The following is a 7,856-nucleotide window of genomic DNA, read 5'->3' as shown; positions in this document are numbered from 1 at the left end:
CAGGGAAGCAGGGGTCCCCAACCCCCGGGCTGCAGACCAGTACCAGAATGTGGCCTGTTAGGAAATGGGCTGCATACCAGGAAGTTAGTGACGGGCAAGCCAAGCTTCATCTGTATTTGCAGCCGCTCCCCAGCGCTAGCATCACTACCTCAGCTCCACCTCAGATCATCAGGCATTAGATTCTCATAGGAGCACCGGTCCCAGGTGCCAAAAAGGTTGGGGACTGCTGCAGAGGAGTAGAGCAGGGAGGAGGCCGTGTGGGCCTGTGACAGTTGCTGGGAGAACCTGCAGAACTGGTGAATCCAGTTTCAGGACTCTCAATATTTTTTGGTCACAACTGTAATGACAAAACCTCCCCAAATCCCTTTTAAATATAGTGAGGTACCTTCCTCCCTGCATATTTTCTTTTCCTATAAGCACAGCTGTGTATCTAAGGGCAGGAGGGATTTCCAGCTTAAGCACATAGTGCTATTATTTTATGAGGCCACAGGAAGAAGTCTTTCTTTTTAAAAGAATTTCAATCTTCTCTTTCGTTCAGTCACAGCATGAAAATAAATCACTATGCTTGAGCATTTTAAAAATTAAAGGCTTAGATGGCACATGCTGATCAAAAGCTGATCTTCAAATACCTATTTCCATCAGCAATTACATTTTTAAGCTATTTTTCCATTTTTCTCTTAATTACTTCACGTGGTATTATATAAATGCATCTCTCTCATTCCAAACTACATAGGATGCTAAACCCCATTCCTTCCGGGTAAATTTGGAATAGAAAGATGGGCTATAGGGCATTAGAGGTAAAAAGTCAGGAACCTATCCAGTGACCCTCCCCTCATATGTTTAAGGTTATAAATAGATTAGAATCATTCCCTGAATCTACTTTCTAAAGGAAGACACTGAAAGATTCTCGCTTGCCCAGATTTCCAGAACTTCCTGGCAATAGAAAAGGACCTGGAATTTCTCAGCCTCTGACCAGTTTTCAGATGTTCTACATTGTTCACGAAACCCCAGTACTATCTTCTGATTTCACATGCATACTTAAAACACATACAGCTTGTCATTTTCAAGGTAATCTCAGTTATTCCCATGGCCTCAAGCATGCTCGAGTGTCAATGACCTCCAGGTCTGTGTCTTCAGTTCTGAACACTCACCATGAGGTCTAGAGCTATCTATCTAACTGCCTACTAAATACTTCACCCTGGATGTCCCACAGGAACTTTAAGTTCACTGAGTCTAAACTCCAGTCTTGGTCACCCTGGTGCCATTTCCCAAACCCGCCCTTCCTTCATGTATTAATTCCAGTTAATTGCAAACCTATCCATTCAATTATGTAAACTCAAACCCCAAACATCATCCAATACTCCCAGCCTTTATATATGATAAGTGACAAAGCCCTGTAATGTTTACTACCTAATAGAACTATTTATCCTCCTCCTTCCAGCTATACTGACACTGTCTTTTTGTGTGGACTGTTAAAATGGCCTTGAAATTACCTACTTTTACCCATGCTTAATGTTCTCCCTTTCACCCTTCACATTTAAAAATACAAAACGGATCACATCCTTGACACCACGATCACAATACATAAAAGGAAAAATTGATAAATTGGACTTCGTCAAAATCAAACTTTTTGCTCTGAAAAAGATCTTGTTAAAAGTATGAAAAGACAAACTATAAACTGGAAAAAAGTACTCTCAAATCATACTGGCAAAGGATTTGTATCTAACATATATAAAAACTCTCAAAACTTAACAGAAAAACAAACAATCCAACTCAAAAATAGCCAAAAGACATACACAGACATTGCACAGAAGAGGATATACGAATGAAAAATAAGCACATGAAAAGCTGTTTAACATCATTAGCCATTAGAAAAATAAAAATTAAGACTACAATTAGGTATAACTACACCTAACAGAATGGTTAAAATAAAAAATCACATTCAAAGGAAGATGTGGAGAAACTGAATTACTAGTGAAAATGAAAAATGGTAGAGTCACTCTAAAAAATTGTTTGAGATTTCCTTTTAAAACCAAAAATGGACTTACGCCATTAAATCTAGCAATTGCACACTTAGGCATATATCTCAGAGAAATAAAAACTTATTTTCACACAGAAATTTATATATTAATATCATAGCATCTTCATTTGCAATAGTCGAAATCTACCCAATGTCCTTCAATAAGTGAATGGTTGAACAAACTGTAGCACAGACATAGCATGAAATACTACTCAGCAATAAAAAAGAATGAACTATTGATACAAGCGACAACTTGCATAAACCTCAAGGAAATTATGCTGAGTGAAAATTCAAAAAGATGTATTTTATGATTCCATTTATGTGACATTTATGAAATGACATAATTATAGAGATGAAGAACAGATTAGTGGTTGCCAGGGGTTAGGAGTGGATGGAAGAGTAGATGAAGAGGCTATAAAAGGCTAACATGAGAGAGTCTTGCAGTAACGATACAGTTAAGAATCTGCCTGTATGCTGCAAGGGAGGAGGGATCAGCACAAAGATAATGATGACTGTCCCTCTAGCCCTCACCCTGAAGCCACATGGCTTAGTCTTTCCTTGTGTGTCTCTAGTGCCTCCTGAGCTGCTTCCTCTTCGCCAGAGCCCAGGGTATTCATAGATCAGCTCATAGCAGCCCCACAGCTGAGGAGCAGCAATCTTCAGAAAGTCTTCAGTTTGAAGGTCTTGGAAAAAGAAAGAAAAAAGAAGAGCAGGTGGAGAAAAAAGGATAGAAGAAAGAAAAAAAAGATGACTTCATAAACAGTGTAGTTGCCCAGAGCTGCAGGACCTCTTATTATTTCATCCAGCATAGAAGGAACCACCTATGTACTCAGGAGTGTACCAAAATGAGTAGACAAAAAAAAAAAAAAAGTCCCAAATGAAAGAAAGAACAGAACAAAGATCCAGAAAAAGAACTAAACAAAATAAAGACAAGCGATCTACTAGATCCAGAGTTCAAAACACTGGTTAAACGGATGCTCAATGATCTCAGTGAGAACTTCAACAGAGACAAGAAACCACACTTAGTTATTACACCATTATTGACTATATCCCCACTGCTATAATTTACATCCCCATGACAGTTTTGTAACTATTAATTTGTACTTCTTAATCCTTTCCCCTTTTCACTCACCCTCCCATCTGGCAACCATAAAAATGTTGTCTGTCTCTATGAGTTTGTTTCTGATTTGTTGGTTCATTTATTTTTTGAAAAATTTTTTTAGATTTCATTAAGTATGATACATGTAAGTGAAATCATGTGGCATTTGTTTTTCTCTGATTTACTCCAGTCAGTATAATAACTTCTAGGTCCATGTTTTTGCAGTTGGCAAGATTTCATTCTTTTTTATGGCTGAATAACATTCCATTGCATCTACATACCACCTCTTCTTTATCCATTCATGTATTGATAGACACTTAGGTTGCTTCCATATCCTGGCTATTGTAAATAATGCTGCAATACATATAGATGCATATGTCTTTTTAAATTAGTGTTTTGGGTTTCTTCAGATAAAATCCTAGAAGTAGAATTACTAGATCTTTCTTTGACTCTTGTCTTAGCCTTTGTTTTAAAGTCTATTTTATCTAAGTATTGCCACCCTAGATTTTTTTTCCATTTCCATTTGCATGAAATATCTTATTCTACCCTTTTGCGTTCAGTCTGTGTGTTTCTTTCAATCTGAGGTGAGTCTCTTGCATGCAGCGTATGTAAAGATCTTCTTTTCTTCTCCATTCAGCCACCCTATGTCCTTTGATTGGAGTATTTAATCCATTTATGTTTAAAGTAGTTGTTGATAGATAATGTAGTTATTGCCATTTTATTATCCATATTTTTTATCTTTCTTTTTTTTCTTCTTTTTCTTAAAGAAGTCCCTTTAACATTTCTTGTAATACTGGTTTGGTGGTGATGAATTCCTTTAGTTTTGTCTGGGCTGCTCTTCATCTGTCCTTCGATTCTAAATGATAGCTTTGCTGGGTAGATTAATTTTGGTTGTGGGTCCTTGCTTTCCATCACTTTGAATATTTCCTGTCAATCCCTTCTGGCTTGCAAAGTTTCTGTTGAGAAATTAGCTGATAGTCTTATGGAAGCTCTCTCATAGGTAAATGCTTTGCTCTTGCTGCTTTTAAGATTCTTTGTTTTTAACCTTTGGCATTTTAATTATGATGTGTCTTAGTGCGGGCCTCTTTGGGTTCGCTTTGTTTGGGACTCTGTGCACTTCCTGGGCTTGTATGTCTATTTCCTTCATCAGGCTAGGGAAGTTTTCAGCCATTATTTCTTGAAATAGGTTTTTAATCCCTGGCTTTCTCTCTTCTCCTTCACAGGTACCCCTATGATACGAATGTTGGTATGCTTGATGTTGTCCCAGAGACCCTTTAAACTATCCTCATTTTTTTTGGATTATTTTTTCTAGTTGCTGTTCTGATTGGGTGTTTTCTGATACCTTAACTTTCAAATCACTGATTCTATTCTCTGCTTCATCTAATCTACTGTTGATTCTCTCTAATGTAGTCTTCATTTTAGTTATTATATCCTTCATTTCTGACTGGTTCTTTTTGTTTTCTATCTCCATTTTTATGTTGGATGGGTGCTAGATTTATTGGGGTGATCACCTCATAAGGTATATGAATGTCTAATCACTCTGTTGTATACTTGAAAATAATTTAATATTGTATGTCAACTGTAATTAAAAAATATTTATTTAAAAAATCTTAATTGCAATAGTGGTTATACAATGCTACACGTGTAATAAAATTGCATAGCACTACATGCGCACACACGAATGAGATTAATGAGTGCATATATTAACTGATGAAATATGAATAAACAGATTATACCAATGTGAATTTCCCAGCTTTTATATTGTACTATAGTTATGCCAGATCAGGCTGGGTAAAGAGTATACAAGACCTCTCTATGTGTTTCCTTGTATCTTCCTATGAATCTATAATTATTTCAAAATAAAGTTTTAAATAATCGATCATGTCACTTCATTGCTGAAGTTATTTGTAGCTCTCATTATTCACAGAATGAAACACATTCACCTATGCATAACATATAAGATCCTCCATTCCAACTTCATTTTCTACTAAGCATTGTAATTAATTGTAGCTTTGCTGTCTTTCATTTCCTTACTGGATGTGCTAAAACGTCCACCATTTTTTAGACAATGTTTGTCTTAACTTCTGAGGTCATAAAAAAATGTATTCATCACCCTGAAATTTCTCAAATTTGCTGGAGTTGGACATTCCAAACATATTTCACAGCCATTTAGTAAAATTTTTCATGCCTAAGCCAAATTAATCTATCAAATAACTATCTGTTCTGGATACTAGAGATTTGATGCAATTTCTCTAAAGAAAAAAGAAAGATGAGATACTGTGATAAGAGCAATAAATGAGCGAGAAGTGATGAAAAGAGTCCGCAGACCTAGAAAGTATTTGTACATTAATGATTCTGCTCATTTCACAGAGAGTGTGTTGGGTTCCTAGGGTTACCACAGACTGGGTGGCTTAAACTACCGCAATATATTGTCTCACAGTTCTGGAGGTTAAAAGTCCAAAATCAAAGTGTCAGCATGGTTGGTTCCTTTCGAGGCTTGTGAGGAACAATCTGTTTCATGCCCCTCTGCTAGCTTCTGGTGGTTTGCTGGCCATCTTTGACATTCCTTGGCTTATAGAAGCATCGCCCCAATCCTTGCCTTTATCTCCACATGAAAGTCTTCCTGTATATGTGTCTCTGTGTCCAAATATCCCCTTTTATGGAAACACCACTCATGTTGGATTAGGGGCCCTCCTGACTCCAGTATGCCCTCATCTTAAATAATTACATAAGCAATAACTCTATTTACAAATGAGGTCACATTCTGAGGTACCGGGGATTAGGATGTTAACATATGAATTTGGAGGGAAACAATTCAAACCATAATACCCACAAAACACTAGTTATCAAGAAAAACTCTGTTTCTTCTTCTATTTCAATGAATAGATAGTCTATATGTCAATCATGTATCTAGTACCACAGAATTTGATGTAGAAACTTACTGGGACTTTCTGTGAAGATCTTGCATCATCTAAGAAGACATTTAATAGCCATGTGAGTGTGCGTGACATTTATTTGATGCCTTGCCAAATATGTAGATTGAATCATTCTACAATCAAGCTTCTAATTTTATGGTAATCATAGTCCAGTGTATATAGTTGACTCACCTTATAGCAGGCTTAGAGTCATAAATTACCTATAAAAAATTTTTAATGTGAAAAAAATACTTACTGGAAACCATCGTTGGTGAATAATTTGTTTGACTTTTATAATAGCCAAATGACTTAATCCAGGCATTTCAACCAATTGCGACATGGCGTTGTGAGAATAAACACTGCCTAGAAATTGTTTAGTGGCTTTTAGAGGGGCGGAGGGGGGAATGAAACAGGCTTTCTCTAAGGAAATTCTCGGCACAATCTTCTTTCAGCTCAAACAACCCAATCCTTTCCTAAATGTTCAGTGCGGATGAGTCAATCTAACCAGTTCTTGGGAACCAAATCTGAAATTGTCTGATAACGTCTGGTACCTGATGTGCTCTGGATCTTGGCACCTCAGTCTAAACATCCAGTTTAACATCTTGCATGTATATGTGTCTATTTCCTGCTACATTTGATACAGAATTATCTGTGCTTTTTAGAAACATCCATCACCTACTCCAGGAGTTTAAATTTATATCAAGATGTTACATGAGACATCCATTCAAGGAAAAATTAGAATATGGGGAGGTTTTATGGGAAAATGTTATGTGAGACAGGGCTTGGCTGATCTACAGGGAATATAGACTTGCAGAGATCACTGGAAATGGCATTTCAAAGAGAGAAAAAAAGAATTATGTGCGTGAAGTCAGTGTGTCATAAATGGCACAGCCCAGCCATGGAGTCCAGAGGAAAGAAGCAAGCAAACATGCCCAAGGGGGATAGAAAGTGAAAAAAAAAACAATCAGAAAAGAAGAGATCACAGAGGAAAGAGCTCTAGTCCAAATCCTAAATCTTCCGAGCCACAGAAATACAGGCTGGTACCATTATCCAACAGATCCAAACTGGGGGAAGCAACTTAAATTCTTGGCACAAGATGGATCCAAGTCAGAGAGCAGGATGCTCCAACTAGGTCTGTGTAAATATACTGAGTGGGAACAGTTTGTCTTAGTGATAGAGACACCACACATTCCAGGTTATGTGGGGCAGGAAGTTTCCCTTCTCTGAGTTGGGGTTGGAGCAGGGGACCCAAGTTGCTCAAACTACCTGAGTTGGAGCCAAGGGGAACCTTGGGAAAGGATATGACAACACCAAGTATTTGTCCAAGTATTTGTCTAAGCACATGTGAAAAGCCAACAGCCATCATCATTATCGCTATCATCACTATGATCATCATCATTGTTATCACTGTCACGAATGCTTATGGAGCATTTATCAGGCACTACTTTAAGCACTTTACATAATATTAATTGATTTAAACCTCACAAAAACTCTATCAATATTTTTTCTACAGATGAGGAATCTGAGGCAAAGAGAGATGAAATAACTTTCCCAAGATCACTACCTAAAAAGTAGCAGAGCTGGGATTCAAACCGGGGAAGTCCTTCTCTACAATCTATGCGAAACCACTATAGCCCACCCTACTCTCATCGGCCAACAGAACCTTTTGCCTTGACTTTACCATTGTGTCCTCTCTCTACCTTTCTGCCCGTAATCCCTGAATTCCTGCCACCTCCCATTGCACTTACACTAACAAATAATACTCTGCACTTGGGAACAAAGCCAGATAACTTCTGCAGCCAAAGGAACAGAAGGAGGCCAG

The sequence above is a fragment of the Pteropus vampyrus genome, unplaced genomic scaffold (genome assembly GCF_000151845.1).
Source record: "Pteropus vampyrus isolate Shadow unplaced genomic scaffold, Pvam_2.0 Scaffold66, whole genome shotgun sequence".
In the NCBI taxonomy this organism is placed as follows: Eukaryota; Metazoa; Chordata; class Mammalia; order Chiroptera; family Pteropodidae; genus Pteropus; species Pteropus vampyrus.
Note: the sequence above shows the minus strand (reverse complement) of the source record.